The sequence below is a fragment of the Octopus sinensis genome, linkage group LG2 (genome assembly GCF_006345805.1).
Source record: "Octopus sinensis linkage group LG2, ASM634580v1, whole genome shotgun sequence".
NCBI lineage: Eukaryota > Metazoa > Mollusca > Cephalopoda > Octopoda > Octopodidae > Octopus > Octopus sinensis.
In genome coordinates this window covers 173583265-173605764 of record NC_042998.1, presented here as the reverse complement: position 1 = coordinate 173605764, position 22500 = coordinate 173583265, and the positions used below count along the sequence as shown (strand labels likewise).

At 34.6% G+C, this 22500-nt stretch overlaps 1 protein-coding gene across 3 annotated transcripts in view; it reads right to left on the bottom strand.

The window, feature by feature from the left end:
- The window catches only part of LOC115231675 (somatostatin receptor type 2-like), a 360814-nt gene that overhangs the window by 25034 nt on the left and 313280 nt on the right, over window positions 1–22500 (bottom strand). For 2 of the 3 annotated variants that reach the window (XM_029801650.2, XM_036500439.1), the window contains one exon: window positions 8196–8320. The exons of the other annotated variant lie outside the window; for it this stretch is intronic. The gene's annotated coding sequence lies outside the window, so the exon portion shown is untranslated. The remainder of the gene's footprint in view (window positions 1–8195; window positions 8321–22500) is intronic. 3 annotated transcript variants of the gene reach the window in all.

Sequence of the window (22500 nt, the reverse complement as noted above, 5' to 3'; positions counted from 1 at the left end):
TACACAACACCACTACAACACATAAAAATAGTACACACCAGGCAAAACACACACAAATGAATAAAACCTCTCTACCCTAAAGCAGTAGGGAGATTTCAAAAACCTTTGTCTAAGAAAAACTATACAAAAATCTCCTTACAGAAACTGAGGACGAAAATCCCCAACTTTCGAACAGTGACTCTCCCCCATTTTCTGTTTTCTTTTTGTGTCTGAAACACAACTTTCGTCAGGTCCATGCTCAGGATAGGTAGTATAACTGTGAGTGGCTTGGGATCGACTTGGAAACAAGGTTGCCTGCTAAACGACATCACGTCACAAAATGTAGATATCATAGCCATCAGCGAAACCAAACTCTCCAACTCGCTGACCCTCCTGAACATGTTCGGCAGACATTTCGATATTTATGTTTCCCCGTGTCTGCCGAGAATGAGCGGTGGAGGTACTGCGGTGCTCTTTCGAAAGACTCTGGATCAGAAAGTAAAGGCAATATTCCTAGACCAGGAGAGAAGGATTGTCGTCTTGGATGTCGATAACAGTAACGAGTGTGCTTTCCGACTAATAACAATTCCCTGGGAACGTCCCGACCTTTACTTTAGTGAGGGGTTGGAATGCTACATTGGACAAACATTTAGACTATGTAGGTAGAGATACGAAGAGAAGGGGTTGCAAATGCCTCATAGTCCTGCTCAGACGTTTCCAAATGTCTGACAGCTACAGACTGGACTACCCATATGTGCCAATGTGGACATGGACTAACCGCATCGCGTCGTCCAAATAGTTTTTAGATAGAGTATTCTGTAGGACAGTGGATAGGGATAGTGTAGGTTGTCCACAGTTTCACATAGTCAGCTACACCGATCACAAATTCGCTTTGTTATCGCTTCGTATTCTTTTAGTGCCTTGCCGACCGGGTAAATATGTCTGAGGGTTCCATTTACTTGGAGCTGAACGCGTCGTTCCCGGAGCGACAGGCTTACAGAGACCGGGAATAGCACATTAGTTAAGAGGGCAGTAACGGGCGCTATTGTCAGCTATAAATGGTGGTTTGCCCTAAAGAGGGCAATCAAAGCAGAATCGGTTATGTATAGCAAGGTTTTAGCGATAGATCGAAATAGAATAGAGGGAGACCTAGTGAAGAAATTATAAGAGGCACTTAGATGTGGTATCGCGTCCAACGTGCTGGAGGCGAGGTTGGCCCTTGACCAACACTTCAACGCCAAGCACGAAAGTTGCGTTGTCAGAGCTAAGATGCGTGCACTGAGAAACGAATGAATTGCACCCCGCCTCCCCGAGAGGCCCAGGTGGCGAAGGCACAACAAGGCAACAAAGTCACCATTCGATCTTTTATGAATGAACAGGGGCGGGAATTGCTCGAGCCCGAAAGAATGTGTGAGGTCTTACAGCAAGACATTGCTCGACTGTTCGGGACAACTGGTGGGTCAAAACGCAGGGTGATGCCTATCTGCATGGCCTACCATGACTCTCGGCAAGAGAGGCAGAGTGTTGTGAAAGTTCCATTACGGCCGCTGATGTACGGAATGCGATCGTAGGCTGCGCGAGAGACAAGTCACTGGGCTTGAATGGTCTGTCCTATGAACTTTTATTGTCATATGTAAGACTTGTTTCGAGATGTCTTGGCAGCAGTCTATTGCAACTGGCAGCAAACCGGGGGTATCCCTAGTTTTGTGAGTCGAGGTGCGGTGACGCTGCAAAAGAAAGATTCAAAGAAGTGGAACGTTATAGATAATTTCCAGCCCACCACTCTGCTCAACGCAGATTTGAAAATTTTGGCCAAGGTGCTAGCCGAGAGGTTGGCGCTTGTCATTGAAAAACTGGTCGACAAGGCGGAAACATGCACCGTGCCGGGAAATATATCCATGACAACCTCCATCTCATGTCCTACATCATAGACAGGGTAGTTAAGGAACCTGGCATGGGTGGGATGCTGATCAAAAGCTGGATCAATTTGGATTAATCAAAAGGCTGGTTTCGAGCCAGTCTTCCGTGGTTGGATCGCTGCTTTATACAGCATCACTCCGTCGGTAGTTCGCGTAAATGGTCATCTATATAGACCATTTAACGCGTTCTGTCCGTCAAGGATGCCTCCTTTCGTCATGTTTTGACTCTATTGACTGCATGCATTGACTCTAGAGCCACTACTGCAGGAGCTGGCGACGCTGAGGGCCATCCTGCGAGAACTGGGATGCGAGAGAAGCGTGTCTGCATACGCAGACGATGCCACCATCACAGTGTCGATCCACAGACATATTTACCCGGTTGGCAAGACACGAAAAGAATACGAAGCGATAACAAAGCGAAAATTAACCCGGAAAAGGTAGTGGTGTTGCGACTCGGTACCTGGAGAAGCAAGCCCACGCAGTCCAACAGCGTCTCCATCGTGAAACTTTGGACCGACTGACCGGTTGAATTGCTGAATGTCTCGTTTGGTCCAGATCTCCAAATGAAGAAGAACTGGGACGAAATAACGAGTAGGGTGGCCACTCTCACCCAGCAACTGACCGAGATAAAGCTATCTCTAAAAGGTCGGAAGTGGTGGTATCGCGTACATCGCATCCATCATTAACTACCATCAGGCCGTCATGCCTCGTCCTGACCCTGCATTCACGAAACTGAAACGCATATTCTTCCGCTTTTTGTGGGAGGGAGGCGTTCCGATGGTCAAGTGATCTATTTGCTGCTGCAAACAACCGCTAAATGGAGGACACGGTATACCGTAGTTGATGATGCGCAGACATGCACTGATACAGCGTCCTCTCCAGCGTTTCATGGATCAAGCAGAGACCGGGGCTTCGCGAAGAGTACATCGCGTGTCGCCATGTTCTCCAGTAACTCTGCTGTCCGGGATCAAACTTGTGCGTTCAATTCCACGAAGGCGTTCTATAGAGGATTAGTGGAGGGGTGGTGTGACGACGTTCTTGGGGAGACTCAAGGCGTCGACGAGGAGTACTTAACCCGCCTCTTCAGGACTACTTTTGGGCCAGGACCTATGGATAATTTGCACTGAAGCATTGCCCCCTCGACCCCTTTTGATCGTTTTTGAAAAGAAAAATTCTGCATTGTATTGTCCCCTCTGTGTTCGGACGATCGGGGAACACCCACCCTCCCATGCATGCATGCATGTGTCGATTTGTTGCTCTATTTACTTATCTGTATGTCCAGCTAAATTTTTATTTGTTTCCATGTTTCTGTGATTGGTTTATTGATCTATTTATGTATATATCCTTTTCTACTCTAGGCACAAACCCCGAGATTTTTGGGGAGGTGGTGGGTAATCAAGTAGATCGACCCCAGTACGCAACTGGTATTTAATTTATCGACTCCGAAAGGATGAAAGGCAAAGTCGATATCGGCGGAATTTGAACTCACAACATAAAGTTAGACGAAATACCGCTAAGAATTTCGCTCGGCGTGCTAACATTTCTGCCAGCTCGCCGCCTTCGTTTGTGTATATATCGATGCATTTATATACCAACTTAACGGAAACTAAATTACGAAAGTTTATAGCAAAGAAACCAGCGAAAGGAATTCAGTTACTTACATAAGAAACCGCTAAATTTTTATTGAGTAATGTCATAAGAATATTGTGAAAGAAGTGTAATTCAATAAAATATGAGCTACTCCTATGTATGTAGCAATGAATAAAATAGAAGCAATACGTATATCTAAGGCACATCCTATAGTTATGATAAATCGATAAACTGTTGCAAACAATTTCCCAACGATATCGCAAATTCTCAAATTAGGAATAACTTTTCCAGTATGCGAGGAATGTACCAATTTATTAAAACTTCTGAATCTATATATTTTATCATATGATTTTAAGGTATTATTCAAATTGCATTACCATGCCAAGAATCACAATGACTGATATAGGAGGCCGGTGAGAAAAGGTAAAAAAATTGGTGGCTAGTAATCTTTTTCATTGATACATTTGTACTCAATAAAAAAATAAAATTTACGAGTAAAGTTTAACTGCAAGTATGAATCAAATGGTAGGAAAATTTCACTGCATGAAGAATTTGAAAATTTCACTGCATGAAGAATCTGAAACACTGTCAAATTGATATATATTAGATTCTTTTTCTATTTTGTTTAGCTTCAGTAGTTACGGTGAATTTGATTCAACTAAAAGCATGTGGGGAAGTAGCAAACAAGTAAACCTGAGAAGTGATATTAAGTGCTTGGAGTTATATACGAGATGAATAGCAGAATGAATAAATAAACGAATGAATACAATTCTAAGATATAGGTATGTTGTTTTGTTAAAAGTGCAAATATGTTATAGTTGTTTTCTATTATCTCATTTTATGCAAGCATTCATGTATTCTGAGAGATATTGATTAATGCTTGGATCTGCCCAAAATAATCCTCAGTTGTACTTGCTCTTTTCTTTTAAAAAATAGCAAAACTATCAAAGTTAAATGTTATCGCCTAGTAGACAGTCAGGCCATCTTATAGGACACGCATCTTTTTTATGACTGGTTTATTGATGAAAGCTAACTACGACGACATTTTACCTCAGTCTTCCCTAGAGATTGTTAGAGGAAAACAAAGACGAAATCATAAATCATGAGTTATGCTTAAACTTGAATCCTTGTCCAAATGCTCGCAACAAAGTGGACTTTGTTAAAGGTACCAAAGAACCTCTGAGCAGCTATAGTATAAACGGGCTACAATTTCGGTCTACTAATCAAAAAGAAATACAATTCATTCAATGCCTTCCAGGCAAATTATATTTAATTCAATGCTATCATAAATTGAGGTATAAGTATGGTAAAAGCACTTTCCCAATGTGCTACACATTAACATGCACACAGAATTATGCGATGGATTGCAATCGAGCTTTTTAACCTACGCTTGCCTCAAAAAGTCCTTTTGTAATTGTTGCACGACTAGCATTACTATAACAGCACATGTTGCAAGATCATCATATCCAACCAATAATAAATAACGCGTTGTCATGTGGTCGTTGCGTAGCAACTATTATAAAATACAATTATATATATATATATATATATATGTACACATATATAGATATATGTACATATATGTATATATGTATATATATATATATATATATATATATATATATATATATATATATATAATATATATATATATATATATATAATATATATATATTTATAGATAGATAGATAGATAGATAGATAACTACCTAGCTAGATAGATAAATAGATACATAGACAGGCAGACATACTTATAGATAGACAGATAGATAGATGACATCCGTGATATTCAATTCATATCTACATATCAATGCAAGAAATATTAAAGAAACAATACCATCAAAACATGTGGCAAGTGCAAACATAACCGATCTCCAGTTGCAAGGAAAATTTTCTAATAGAAGTGTGCAGCATCCACTGCCATATTGTGAAGAAATACGCAAGAAAAACCCTGTTTAGCATATAAGATGGAAATATATTAGTTTCACAGTGTTCTATCTTAGGATAGAAATATATTAGTTTTCTGATATCAACAGGTAATATATGAATGGAGAAATACGTGATAGGAGATAAACCTAGATTTGACAGGTATTCAAGTACTGTATCTATGACTTTGGAAGAGTACGGGATAAATAGGCTCACACTGTATGTATATAGAAATCGTAGGAAATAATATAATGAAAGACAGAATTGAGCACTACAATAAATACTTCAAATGTTTAGATATTTTACTCGATCCTAAAGTAACTGGACTGAATATTCATAATGGAAACTTATTGGAGATGAAATTATTGCAATTTAGGAGAGGTCATTTACATTAAGATGGCAAGATGAATAACCCTTCAATATACGCGTATGGAAATTCTTTCTTTCCCCTAAAGACAAACTTGAAGTTTCCAGACATTTTCAAATCAATAAAAGTTGCAGGAAAAAATATAAATAATTTCAAATATTCTTCATTTAATAATAGAAAGCTAAATAAATTTAACAGACAAATTATTGTCATCAAATTTCATGCGGAGAACATTAAAAGTCTAATTGAAAATAATTATGCTGTGCGGAAAAGACAATATTAATAAATCGCTAAAATTATTTTAATTATATCGGAAAATATGGAAGACATTACGGGGCATGCATTGGTCAATTTTAGACCACTCTATTTGTCAACAGAGTATCACTAAGTAGATGAAAAATTTTTACACAAGCATCTATGAGAATAGCATATTTTTGAGAATAAATTACTGAGAGAAAGTATTTAGGTTGAAAAATCGGTGTTATCATATGCAAGCAAGTGTCTTAAGTAGTTAGAGTGTTGGCCTCACAATTGTACGGTTGTAGTTTCGATTGTTGGCCAGAGTGATGTGTCGTACCTTTTGAAAAAAAGCACTGAATTTCATATTTCGCTAGCTTACTCAACTGAAAATGTTCGAAATCATTTGTTTGTGCTGTTCTCTATTTCTTTAGCTGATGCATCCTTCATATATTGCTGTGACGAGGATGAAACAGCCGAGAGGTCATAATCGTTAGACGATGATGTCTCAGCTAAGAACGAACGCAATGAGATTTAAACGAGTAAATTATTTTAATGATTGCGTCAACTAAAGGAGTAAAAATTCCAGTAAAGTTTGCTACTCGAAATAATAATGATACATAATACTATAAACGTGAAACTTTGAAACCCAGCATATTTCAGAGGTTAAATTAGTGGGCTATCATGGCCACTACCCATGTATGAAAGAGTAATAAAGTTAGTTATTACAGTGAGCTTTAAAATACTAATTGAAACTTATCATGAGCTGAAGAAATTACCATTTTACTTAAAGATTAAAATTATTTTAATTATTAAACAAGTACAAATTTACACCTTTGTTAGCGAAATTCTTAAAATAATGTAAGTTGTAAATAAATATTTTATTTCGTCTCACCACAGTTGTTTTAAAGTTAAGGCATTAAACATAACAATATTGACTTTACTATTTCTTTATGCTGATGGTATTCCTTATAATGTCTCTCAGTAAGATATTTATTTTCTGTATATAATTTAGATTAAACAAAATATGTGAAATTATCACCAACACTTTTATTAGTTTATGTATTGTTTCGTTCTATATACTTTATTCTGTTATCAATTTGTAAATATATGCTGTTACATCCATTTATCTATTGTCATCACTTTACTCAAATTAACAAACAAAAAGAGTCTTATACATCTTCCAATAACAAAAAGAGTCTTATACATCTTCCAATAACAATAGGCATCGTTAGGGTCTGCTTCACCAATAAGCGCTGCCACCATTGAGCATACATATTTTTTCCGTATATGTTAAATTCTGAGTAATGTACTTAGATACATAGATACATTCACAAAAAACACATATATTCATAATTATTGTTTGCAAAATTTGGTTGAAAGTCAGCAATATCGGGGGAGGGTGTAAGTCCATCGCATGGACCTCAGTGCTGAAGTGTTATTTATTTTATCGACTCCGAAAAATGAATGGTAACGTTTTTATTTCATAACACAAAGAACGACTAAATGCATCTAATTATTGTGTTCGGTGTGCTAATGATTCGACTAACTCACCGCCTTCTATATGTTTATAGTTATTAAATACTAGTTTAAAATCCGCACTCCGTGCGAACTTCTGAGCTGTCTCCTGCCGAAGGTTAATTGGGCCGCCGGCTGAAAATTAAAAGAGCTAAATAGCATGACTATGATACGTCTATAATGACCATATACCCCGGTGGTGTTTGATTAGAGGTTAAGATGACAGGGTAAAGTGAAAGGTTAAGATGAGAGGTTAAGATGAGAATTAATTTTGTAATACAATCATGCAGTCCTAAGTTGAATTCCAACTATTGGCCAATTTGTCCCAAAGTTCTTATCGCGATGTAAATTTAACGAAGGAAGTGTCATTTATTTCCCTCTTGATCTCTGTCGTCATTTGACAAATACCAACCAAGATGGCGTGGGTCAGCAAAAGTTTACCTTCTAAAAACAGCAGTCCAAATGCTTTTAAATCATATCTCAATGCTGGATGTTCAAGAAACAAATGAAGGGTATATTCTCAAACGTGGGACCATCCTGATTCCAAAAGCGTATAATATGTCTACTTAGAGAAAATGCAGCCTGAGATACAGAGGTTTCAGACGGAAAAGCAGAATTTTGATGTTATTATTATAGATGTACAAAGTTGACAACCGTACCTTTCACCTTCTACTTATTTCAGTCATTAAACCTCAGCCATGTTAAAGGACCACCTTCAAGAATCGACCAAAGTTCTGATTTTCTTAGAGCTTGGTGCTTATTCTGTCAGTCTCTTTTGATGTACCTGCCGAGATATAGAAAATAATTTATGAATGAATATTGTATTTTCATCGCCGCGTGTTTCTACTTTTTAAGCTCATGGCATCAAACATAATAACTCTGATTTGACTATCTACATTTATGTAAATAGTGGGCATAATAATTTATCTTAGAAATTTATTCTCTAATTATAATTTACATTCAAATACGATAAAGTTTTATTTATTTTATTTATTTTTCTCCTTTTTGCTTATAGGCATACTGATTTAAATCGTGAAAAGCGCACACACTACTATCGTTCACTTTTTCAAAATATACGTATATATATATATATATATATATATATAATATATATATATATATATATATATATATATATATATATATATGTATAAATTAGGAAAAAATCACCTTTTATCAATTCAAAATGAACAATTAAATTGCACCATCTATAAAATTACATATAATAGAAATATTAAAAATAAAATAACAATAATATACAAATGATTAAGTAAATTGCAAGATTATAATAAAAACGTATATATTTGGTAAAATATATATATATATATATGTATGTATGTATGTATGTATGTATGTATGTATGTATATGTATATCTCCACGTTCTTAACTTATTTTCTTTTACTGAAAAACAAGAAGTTCTTTTTGATACTATTGTTATTTTTTCGTCTCTCCGTGTTTTTTCCGAAGCGTCGAGATAACTCCCCTTCCTGACAAGCGTTATACTGCACGTGTTTATTAATTTCGTAAGATATATGGTGTCAAAGTATTTCCAAATCCACAGGCTGCAACTAATAAAAGAATATATACACATTGTCAATTTATCAAGTTTAACCTCAGGTGAAATTTTTACCACTGCATAATATATGTCCATATTCGTTAAACTCTCGTGACGCATAACAGATGCACGCACACACATTCCAAATTCTAAATCATATTACAAGCAGTCACCGATATCCATATTTACGAATGTCAGAAAGGGTGGAATGGATTGAATCACTTGGATAACCTCATATATAATGCACCAATGCCAGTGCTTGGCCAAGTGAGAGATATCTTTTCGAGGTTAATCTGACACGTGTGTTACAACATCTGTGCAAAATCGCTGAGGAAATGTGTATAGATTCAGCTTGTGATTACCCTACATATGATGAAAGACAATAAAACTTGCAATAAAGATAAATATACACAAACACACACACACACACACACGCACACACACACACACACACACCACACACACACACACACTCACACACACATACACACAGACACACAGACACACACATATATATATTTGTGTGTCTTTGTGCATGTGTGAGTGTGTGTTTGTGTGTTTAATTGGTCAAGATTCAAGAGTTTCAAACTGCTTCAATATTTGGAAATCTGCATCTATCTATCTACATACATACACAAATATATGCACACACACATATAGACGCACATTATATATATATACTAGCATTATGACCCGTCTTTGCCGGGTCAAAGTGCTAGTGCATGTATATATGTGTATATATATGTGTACATATTACATGTACATATATATATATATATACATCTACACATAAAATACAAAATACAAAGTTATATCTTGATATCGCTAGTGATAACAATACTGAAAATATATAACAGACTGGAATTGTAGGACTATTCCATTTCTGCACGCTAATTTTATTTTTAATTTATTCCCATTCATGTGAAACCACTTATTCAAGTTCAAATCCTTGATGCAATTTTATACCAATTGCTATTTTTACTTTTGTTATGTTACGATTATATTATACTTTAGTTTGATTTTAATTATTACTTACTACATATAATTCAATTGTTATTATTATTTTTATTGTTAACGTGAAAGTATCCGACATAAAATAGAGAAATATTTTTGTTTCACTTTTAACACGTAATACTAAAATAATGGAGAAGATACGATATTGCTGTGGGCTCGCACTAGGCAAGAAATTGAACATTTTTTTGACCATGAAACTACATGGACCCTAAGTAAGGCATGTGTAAAATTTGAATGAAATTGGTTGTGTAGTTCTCAAGTTTTAAGGAAACACACAGACAGACAGACAGACAGACAGACACACACACACACACATTCTCAGTTTTATATATAGAGAGATATGCATATACGCACACACATACATACACACAAACACACACACACACATACACACACATATATTACTAGCCAGTACCCGGAAAATTAGTAAGACTTAGAAATGTCCTAAAACTGTTCTCGAAAATTTGTACTTTGAACGTAAGATGAGATTGTTTTCCAAAACGTGGATAGTGATCCAGTGCTTATTACACTGCTATTGCTAAGCACCTAAATATTACTTGTAAAATTTCGTAGTTTAATTTAATTTTTTTAATGTAAATTTAACTTTGTAAATGACTGAAACTTACTTGAAAGTAAATAGATTGCAGTCCGGAGGAAACAAATCCTTTCAGAAACACCCAAACATCGTTAACTTCATTTAATCCGAACTTTGTGTGTTTCTGAATGACTTTCTTGCTTTTTCCATGTTTGATTAGTCTTATTTACGGAAATAACTGACTGAATCATAAAACAAAGGATTAAGTCAATGTATTGCGTTGTCTGCAAAGTTCGTGCCGATTCTTACAGGAAATAAAAAGGTCAATAAATATTTGACATTAAATTTTTTATAAACCAAATATGAACCATTGTTTTGCACAATGCGCCTCCTTTAACTTGAAAATACCCTCTTCCCAGAATTGAGGTGGATTCATGGCAAAGAATTCATCAAGGTATCTTTTTATGTCATTCAAGCAATTAAAATTTTTACCATTAAGTTTATTCTGCAAAGACCTGAATAAGTGGAAATCCAAAGGAGCAATATTTGGTGAATATGGAGAATGGGGTAACACATCCCAGTCGAGCTGCAGCAATTTTTGTTTGGTTCCCAAAGCATCAAGTGCCGAAAATGAACTTTCTTATCTTCCATTTAAAGGGGTTACAAAATTAACACAGTTTATAGGAACATAAACCTTCTTCTACGTAAGGATAGCTTAAACTGTGCTCTAAATGAAGGTGTAGTCAAATCCTATTTTATGGACTCAAACATGTTCTAAAATATGTCAAAATGTAAGCTACTATAAATCGGAACGAACTTTCTGGACAACCCAATAAAAACAATTGTATTTTATTTGAACCTATTACTGAACATGTCCTGCAAGCACTTTGATTATAAAAATAATTTGGGAAGTGCTCAAATGCAGTGGTTCTCAGAATAAAGGAATTGTAATATATGTGGCAGTAAAGAAATGATCTGATTTGCAATTGACTCCTTCATCTTATATCATATTAGACATCTATTCTTCATAGTCACTGCAAATCTAGGTACATAAGATTTAACGGGTCCTCGAACACTTAAATCCCCTTCTTAATCTGGCGATTTTCCAAGCAAATCTAAGATGTAGTTCAGTGGCATTCGTTGATTGACTTGCTGAAACTTACCTGCTTTAGAAATTGAATTTGCTATTATATTAGAAATGTACGTCTATGGGTACGAATGAAATTTTGGATATAATTGCAGCTTCATCCTCGCACGCAGAGAAATTAATATCCTTGGTAACGTGTTGCATAAACTTTTTAACTATTTGGCTCGGGCTAATTAAAAATTGTGATGGACCTGAATTATTCAGCAGCATTATTTTTAAACTGAAATCAGTGAGGTGCTAAAGATCCAATAAACATTAACATTCAGAAGAATTTGCAACAGCTGCTATTCGCTGCTGTAATTACCTGCAATGGCTGCTAGCTGATAGTGTAGACACAAACATTCTTTGCCGTACGTCGTTAACTTTATTTATGATGCTGTAGTTTTAGAAAGAGCTCCGATATTAATTCCACTGTTGTCTTAACCTCTTCGCTAACGGGGGCAAAGTTCACATCACCGTTACTGCCAGAAGAAAATCTACTCTATCTAATAATTCATTGGCAAAAATCTACTCTAAGAATTTATTGGCAAAAATCTACTCTATCTACGAGTTTATTGGCAAAAATGGCTTGGCTGCTGATATGTTTACAGACGATTTGGAGATTTAAGGATTGGCCAAAAGTAATTAAGTTTCAAAAGAAGTATGGTCTTCGCTGGATTTTATTCTTTTTAGAATCACTGAAGAGCTTGACACGTCACTTTCCAGTACAACTGCTGCTCTCCTCGTCAGAAATCTATTACTATGCAAACTCTGCGATTTTCTCTAGGGAATACATAATCCTCTTGGTTACTGTTGACAATTATTCTCAGACATTCGTTTTCCATTTCTTATGATTTCCGAAATGTTAGCAATGCTGCACCAGATGCGCCACATATGCTCAAATAAAAAGGGTTTGAAAGCAAAATGAGTCGTGTCTGCAAAATGTGAAGAAAGTTATATAATCTCTGCCTTTGTGGTGAGGGATTTTGACAAGCTGTAAACTGAGAGTGTTTACCTTAAACACCGAAGAAGCAAATTCTAGTTTTATATTGCCGAACCCTATTATAAATAGCAAAATAGACTGTCCTTTATTCTACGGTGAGTATGGATTCAGTGTCATAGACATATATATTTCAAGTTGTCATCAGTATATGATGTTACTTTCTTTTACATGGTAATTGACTTCTAAGAAGTTAGATTGTGAGAAGCCCTATGCTTGCTGTTCTTGACTATTCATATCCTTGAGCTGTATAAATTATATCTATGCTAGAATATATCTGTTGACTTTAATTCTTGAAACCTTTGGAGAGGTCATGATTCTTGGGCCGAAACTGAAGTGTATTGGATGGTTCACGAATCATAAAAGAACTTTCAAATGCAGATTCTGGCAATGTTACATTTTCGTGTAATGTAAATCTAAATAATCTCTCTCTAGAGTTGGTACAAAAATTTCTATTGACTATTCAAAGGTCGTGAGGTGAATCTGAACCTCTTTCTTTATAGAGAAGCCATAGAAGGAAACATTCATGTTAACTGTATGTGGAGTATACTGACTTTCGATGGCCTTGACAAAACTTATGGTAAATTGACCATAAGTACCTTTGTTTCTTCATTTCCGTTGGTTGTTTATATATATTTACATGACAGGAAAAGGCTGTAAAAGTTATGATCCTTGAACTTTGAAGTTGCCGAGTAGCAATTGCTTGCATAAAATAAATCCGTTGACCATTTCCGAATAAGCAGTAAGTTGTTAAATGCCAATGTCTTTTCATGAAGGGAGACATTAAAAGACACCAAGAAATCTCATTGCTATTGATTTATCGTGCTTGCTGGAATTAGCTAACTTCAAAACAGCTGATTTCCTTCTTTAGAGAGAACATTTCAGTTTCAGATCCGTTAACGACATTTTTAGATACATTTAGTGATCTTTAGTGAATAACACAATGCAAAATGGAAGTGTACATTAAATGATATGGACAGAAGTGGGCAGCATAGAACTATCAATATTTTGTTATTTTTATGCTACCTAACCGAATTTTGGAAGCCTCTATATTCTGCCTTCGATGTAGAGTGAATTGTGATTAATATCACTATAGGAACCTGAACCATCACGATTCTAACAATGTTGAATTGCACGTTCGCACTTCGAGGATCTGAGAGCTCTGAAGATATTATGGAATCACTTTGCTTGGCGGTAATCAAATTAGTTAATCAGTAAGTTGTTCAAGTATTAATCTCACAGTTCCGTGGCATGCTTTGGTAATAAATATACGATTTATAGCAAATTATAACATCAAAGTTTACAATTGGTTGGCAACAACATTTACATTTGCATACGCAAAATACGTCTCGCACAAATTAAAGTCGGTTGATACGACATACATAACCGATTAATTGAAAGTAAGTTCACATTAGCTAAGTCTGTTTTCGAAATAATTACCTTGCTGCATACACATACACACACACATTAAAGAGGGAGAGTGATGCAGATAAACACAATTAAACTTGATATACATTAATATACATATATGAGCATGGTTATATATAGAGAGATATGTATAAATACAAATAGCTACATATTTATATATACAGACAAGTAAATTTATATTAATACGGAATATAACACATACATACACACATACATACACAAACACACACACACACACACACACACCACACACACACAAACACACACAATACATACTAGTGGGGCTCGTGAAAATATTAAGAGAAAGATTTAAAAAAGAAAGGTTGATTTGCATATTTTGATATTATTTTTCTAAGTATCACACTCCCAGTCAAAATAATATATTACATTTTAAAATTTCCCTCTACATTTCTCTATTTCTCTCTACCTCTTCAAGAAACATTTTAACCATGTAATTCCCGTCTTCATGTCTTTAACATTTCTCTCCTTCTCTTCACCTCCCACTTCCACTAACTCTCTCTCTCTCTCTATCTCTTTCTTAATGTAACTGCCTCCTCACCACCAGAACATTAGCCTCTGCTAAATATTGTATCCTAAACATATCTCTTTCTCTTTATCTTTCCCTCCCTACCTTACAGCACGTTGTTAACAGTTCTCTGTCCCTCTTTTCTCTCACTGTCTTTTTGACTCGATCTTCGGCTCTGTCTTCAACTACCCACGTGACGCATTTGGCTTTATTATACCGCTTTCTCTATTTCATTTAATTTTTCTCTACTCACACTACTCCCCTCCCCATCTCTCTCTCTCTCTCTCTCTTTCTCTCTCTCACACTTTTACTCCACTTCTAACTCACTTCACCTCCATTCCTCTAACTAATTGAAGTATAACGGGCGAATGATTAAGCAGATTATTATATAGAGTAGCTGGCCCCGGCGCCGTCAAAAATAACGGCTAATTGTATTTTTATATAGAAAGGGTACAAAAAGGTGAAAAACAAAACAAACAGTGCTTCAACTATGTGTAACTATGTGTGCGCGTGTGTGTGTATGTGTGCGTGCACGCGCGTGCGCATGTGCATATGTATACATTTATGTGTATAAGAAGCACAGTCTGTAGCAGACGCGGTTTTCTATATTTTGTCACAGCCCGCTTCCTTCCATTTTAAGTGTGTAAATGTGCGTGTGTCTGTGATTCTATTTTTTATGTATCTTTCTAAATAAACATACATACATATACACTCACTCAAATATATAAATATATTTTACACAAACACACACACACACAATCATTCACATTCCTAACCTTTACAGGCACACACATATACTCACACAGAATCCAAGCACTGTTTGATTTTTGTGTCACCGTTGACTTTTCACCATCCCACTTCCATCGGTGAATCACCCCTTCCTTTCTCATTTTTATGTCATGACGGAGAAATACACGAGAGTATTATTATAGAAGATTATTATAGTAGAAGATACACGACGCACTCTTTAGTACTTCCTCTCTGTCATTGCTATTCCTTTCTATTACTTCCTCTCCATTCTCCGTAATTTTGGACAAATATATATATAAACAAATATATAATAAAAACACTATGCTCATTATCGTGTTAGATGAATGTATGCGTATATATGTATATATATATATAGTTAATCCAAACATGAACAAAGAAAAAACATATATACATACATATATATATATATATATACATATACATATTCATATATATGCATATATATTCATATATGCATACACACACACGCACACACACACACACATATATATATATATATATATATATATATATATATATATATATATATACATATATATTTATAATTGAGATTCAATTGAATTAGGTACTTAAGTTGAAGCACCAAGTTGTATTGATTGCAATGTTCAATTAAAGGGAGCCATTTGAAACGGCCGTAGTGTATGACTACTTGCTTGATATAATGTTGCTTATTGATATATATATATATATATATATATATATATATATATATATATATATATACTATATGTGACAATTATTCGGTAGCGATGATAAAACTCCGAGTTTCGGATGTCGGGGCAGAAACTCGGAATTTTATCATGGCTACCGAATAATTGTCACGTATTATATTTACAGATAAATTCCTATAGTTACATATTATCGAAGTATCTTTTATTCTTTTGTTGTCTTGCCATTTCTATCAATATATATATATATATATACCGTTTTATCCACTAATTCTGACTTAAAATTAAGTACTGGCATGTTTTATGATTACTGAGTAAACGTGTAGAATATTCTTCTTGTGTACTCATTCTCTCCCGTGAGATTTCGAATATAGAATATACATACTAAACATTCATATATATTCTATGAGTATAGAAAGGTAGAAAGAGAGAGAAAGAGAGAGAGAGACAGACAGACAGACAGACATAGAGAGAGACAAAGAAACAAAACGAGAGAGAGAGAGAGAGAGAGAGAGAGAGAGAGAGAGCTAGAGAATTAGAGAGAGGAATGGTAATGGGGAAAGCGAATAAGTTAAAAAGAGTCGTGAAAGAAAAAGAAAAGAACATTCTCATGTAATAATATTTAAGTAGGTACATGAATTATTCCTAGTGAAGAAAACCACACAGCTTTTATCATATCTAACCTTTGCTTCAAAACAAATTGACAAAAATTGCTTCCAGTATTCAGAAATTATGCTTATAGATGATGTGGCATATTTTCAAAGTGGAATGGATCTGCTTCAATGTTCATAATTTTAACCTTCCTTCCAGGCAATATCATCTCTAATTTTCTGTACTCTGTGTTAATTCGTGCTTCAACATTGTTAATAAAGTATTCGTAACCAATTACCGAAAAACTGTGTTATGTTTTCATCAGGTTTCAAAAATTCTTCATATGCAGTTTCTTCATTACTCAAAAATATTGCAACGATTGTTTTCATTCTTACCCTAATAGTATTCTTATGTTCATTACTTCATTAACGGATCAGTCTCGCCTTAATTTCTATAGTAGCTGGACCAAAAATATTCCCTGAGGTAATTTCATCTGTCTATGGTATCTATATTTGAAAGTCATTGAAAGAGTTCTTTTATTCTTTTATTCTTTTAGTTGTTTCTGTCATTTGACAGCGGCCATCCTGGAGCACCGCATTAAACGCCTTTTTAGTCGAAGAGATCGATCTCAGGACTTATTTTTTGTAAGCCTGGTACCTATTCCATCGGTCTGTTCTGCTGAACCTTTAAGTTAAGCAGACATAAACACAGACACAAAGATTCTTTTTCTATAGCCTTAGGCTGACGAAATCTTTGTGATTGGACTTGATAGACAGATACTGAAAGTAGCCCGTCGTTTATATATATATAATAACTGTATATAATGTATTTCATAATGATATTTATTCTCCGATTTGAAGCGATGATTTTTAAATATAAACAAATGGCCGAAAAATGATGAGCTAACCTCAGGCTGAATCAAACTCACAAATCGACGCTTCCATGGCTCCTTGCGAATCTGATTGGCCAAAGGATCACCCATCAGTTTCAGTCAAATTTAGTTAATATATACTTAAACACTCTTGATACTATGTGAATATATATTTCCATCTATTTCCGTCTAAATGCACGCACACACGCACACAAACTCACACACTCACACACACATATATCTATATGTGCGCCCGGTGCGCACAACCCTTCGGATTCCACAGTGCTTGATCTATGCGTACTATGACTGAACCTGGAACCATGTGGTTGGGAACAGCTGCAATATTGAAAACCTACCTCAAATTTCATTCACAGTCGGTGCTGGTAAAATGAGCTACGCTAATACAATTGATTCTATTCAGTCGACTAAAATTGCAAACATTCGCCTTGAGCCTATGTCGAAAAGTGAGTATTTTCCAGATCAATAATGATATATAATATCTGCTAATCAATTTCTCTTCTATTTAACTAAAGAAGATGCTAGAAAATTTAATTAAATTTTCTCAGAAAAGGTGGGTACGCATTTGTTCCCCTCTGCACCATGCTCGTAAAATATATCAAATATTTCACATCGTAAATCAACAGTCAATTTTATTACAGCCAACATATGTTGAATATCTGTTTCTTTCATTTTTTTTCTAATAGCGAAATATGAAAAGCTTTTATAAAAAAATGAAACTTAATTGTAAACAAGCATCTGAAAACACGTACTGTAGTAGCTACAAGAGGAATATAAATCAAAACATATAGCAACGAATTCGATGTGACAACAGATTTATTGGAAATCTTTTTCTAGTGAGCATAAACAAACAATTAATTTTCTGTAATAATAAGGAATTTGTGAAAGTATCTGAGAAATATTTTAACAAATGAAACAAACGACATTATTACAAGTAATCATTTCACTAAAATGAAGAATTTCAATCATCAGCACGAAAAATAAAGCGTATCAGTGAATAGCTTGAAGATATTTTGAATAATTAGGCAATTATTTTCTGATTAAATATATTAATGACATTCCTTTTGCTACGCAAATACAATTCTAGTTACCTTAATTACTGCGATAAAAGGTATCACTTAAAATAATTTCGATTATACCCAAACGAATCATTTCTTTCACATCCTACATATACAGAAATACACAGACATACACACACATGCACAGACATGCACACACTGGCACACACAAACACACACATATATATGTGTGTGTACATACATACATGTCTTCAGTAAAACTGCTATGTGTATGTTATACTTGAAATTTTATTGTTAATGGATAGTTGAATGTCTCTCATCAGTATAAGATTTTCTTTCAATGTATAATAAATCTGTTAATTGTGACATAACCTAATTTAACCACTTGGTGACTATAATTCCTCAACAAATATCAATGGAAGTGTCCGCAATAATTCACCAAATCCGATCTTTGCGTCAAAATTCCAAAAGCCTGTGTCAGGAGGTTATACTTCTCAGGAAAAGAAAGTTCACATCTTTCGGAACCAGTAATATAGAGGGATGGATGTCGGCTCTTTAATAATCGTTTTCTTATAACCATTCATATTACTATCGTTTGAAGTTCAGATATATTTGTACAGTTAGAAAATAAGTTGGTTTTCTGAATTCCCGGCAAATATATATATCGTACATTCAGTAATCTCTACATAACTTTTAATTCCCTGTCTGTGTCACGTGGTAGATTAACTTAATAGGCAAATTCTTTAGAAAGACACGACACAAACTGCTAATAGGGGAAATATTAGGAGCATACTTCTGCGTGTTTGTAGCTGATTATTTTTTGTTTACTCTGTCACTAGAAGCAGCAATTGTGTACAACTTAAGGTTAGAAACAGACGTTTACATCATAAAGAGGCCTGTACAATATTGTATTTTGTTTCCTATATTTAGCTTTATGACTGTTAGTGTAATATATTCGCTTTAAAGCTAGTCCCTTTACATGCATCATTATATTAACGAGTAGCAGGATTAAATGATATATCGTTATTGGATAAAGTTGATATGTCTTTGCCAAAATTGTTAACTATGTATTTTATCATTGCTGATGGGTGTTTGTAATTAATATCAATATACTATAATTTCCCTTCGTTTACCATAAGTGAACAATTAAACCGTGCATACAGTAAGATTTATGTTGATGAACACCTTTGTAACAGTATCCATATGTAACTATACATATTTCACAAAGGAAGTAATCCATTATCGCGATAGAGAGCGAACTTGGCCGAATAGAAACATTTCAGCAATAAGACCAAGATGTAATATCATATCAATCGAAAATTTTCATTATTTATATTATTTACATTCAACGGATATTTTTCCTCATCTTGTTTGTTTTTAACACAATGTTTCGGCTGATATACCCTCCAGCCTTTTTCAGGTGTCTTGGAGAAATTTCGAACCTGGGTTCTCATTCCGAAGGTATTTTTCAATGCTGTTGCTGTTGTTGTTATTATATTATTATTATTATTATTATTATTATTATTATTATTATTATTATTATTATTATTATTATTATTATATTCGTGATACCCAAGTGCTATTAGATCATATCAACTCAATCAACGGAAAAGGAAAAAGATAATCAGCTGGCATTCCTGGACGTATTAATAACATGCACCAAGTATGGATTGAAGACATCCGTATACTGCAAACCGGCCTTTACTGGACGATACCTCAACTTCAATTCCCACCATGCATACAGTGTAAAGAGAGGGATTGCTCAGTGCCTAAAACATCGTGCAAAAATATAGGTAGCGATCGTGATACACACCATGAAGAAATGATCAAGCTCAACGATTTGTTAAGCACCAACTACACCAAAAGTGTACTATCCTCTGTGATTGTGAAGAAGAGAGAAGCTGAGACCATTAAACTGTCCACAGTCTGTCTACTCTATGTGAAAGGTCTCTCCGAAAAGTTACAAAGATATGCGGTCTATATGACATCAGGACAGTATTCAAGAGTAATATAACACTTCGGAAATATCTCCTTCAGGTAAAACAACTGATAGAAGAGAATATGACCAAAGACTGCGAGCACTCCATCCCAAGCAGCTGAGGTAGGTTATACAAAGGCGAAACATTCCGCCCCCTCAAAATAAGGATAGACGAACATAGCAAAGCTGTGACACGAGGAGATATTGATAAAACGGGTATAGTTGATCATGTGTGGAAAAATGGAGGCCACCTCCACGTGTGGGATGAAGTTAAAATAATAGACAAAGAACACAAGTGGAAAACACGAAAACTAAAAGAAGCAGCTCATATGCTAGGACACAGCTGCCTCCTAATCAGACCGAGTGCAGATATGAGCAGCATATGGGAACCGGTATTAAGGAAGGATAGGAAAATATTATATTTATAAGCCTTAAAATTCACTCAATAATAATAATAATAACAACAACAACAACAACAACATCGAAAAATACCTTATGAATGAGAACCCAGGTTCGAAGTTTCTCCAAGACACCTGAAACAGGCTGGAGGGTATATCAACCGAAATATGTGTTAAAAACAAACAAGATGAAGAAAAATATCCGTTGAATGTAAATAATATAAATAATTTAAATAATGCACATGATTCCTCATCTCTTGAATATAAAACTGCATTATCTAACATTTTCAGTTTTATCGAACGATTTCCATAGCTAATTTAAAGAACTTAACTCTATAAAAATATTTGCAAATTAATAAACATTTCCTAGCGTCTATAGTAATACACATAACAGAATCCCTCATTGGAATAAAACTTACCGATTTCTAAAGCTTTTTCATGCGATACTTAGTTATAAATTAATAACACTCTATTATTTCAAACTGTATAAATTTAGAAATAAATGTGGTTATTATCCATGTTTCTGAACGATTTGATAATTAATAAAAAAATTATTTTTCTACGCAGATAAGTGAATTGTCTAACGTTAAAAATGAAGCAATCTAAAATAATTTAATGGTCTCATTACTTCCAGTTTTGCTTGGATATCATTTATTTACATTACATTTGCGTTGGCAAGAAAATGATTTAAATAGTCATTAGAAGATAATTATGGTTCATTTAACAGCAAAGTATCTACAGTATTATCTATTTTCAGATTACTATATTTTTGCATTGAAATTAGTAACATAATAAGAGCCAGAGTTGTTTTTCTTGTAGGCATTGTTGGTATCGATGGGCAGTTGCCTTTGATAAGTGTAAATACCAGTTTCGTACTTATTTTGGTACATATCTGTCAAACGAGATTTTGTTAACTTTGCGTAAAATGACTTGACAATTGTTGGAGTGCAATCAATATCAAATACTCTTCCTCAATATTGTACGCATAAAAATAGACACAAACTTCAAATCTTACACTCTCGAGAATCTGACAATTCTTACTATTTACGTTTAACCTATTTACAAAAAATAGAATCAGACATTTCGATTTTTGATACTTGAAATAAAAGACTTCAAAAATCAAGAGTTCTGCTTTTCTAAAGTATCCAACAATAGTTTTTTTATAACGGAATAGAACATGCTAAAGCAACAGACATTCAACAAATTCAAATACATCAAAAACTTAGCCTTATATCACACTACACAACTTAAAAATTATAGAAACATACATTATTCCGCATAATATTTTATTGAAGCAAGTTCCAAGAAACTTTTCGTCCCCGCAAAAAAAAAAAAAAAAGAATGAACTACACAAAATTCTCAAAAGTAATAGACATTAAAATGTCACTATAAACAACAGCAGATGTAAAAACAGTTTTCATCCACACTGCAGAACCGGCATCAACATTATAGAAGGCATATCTTA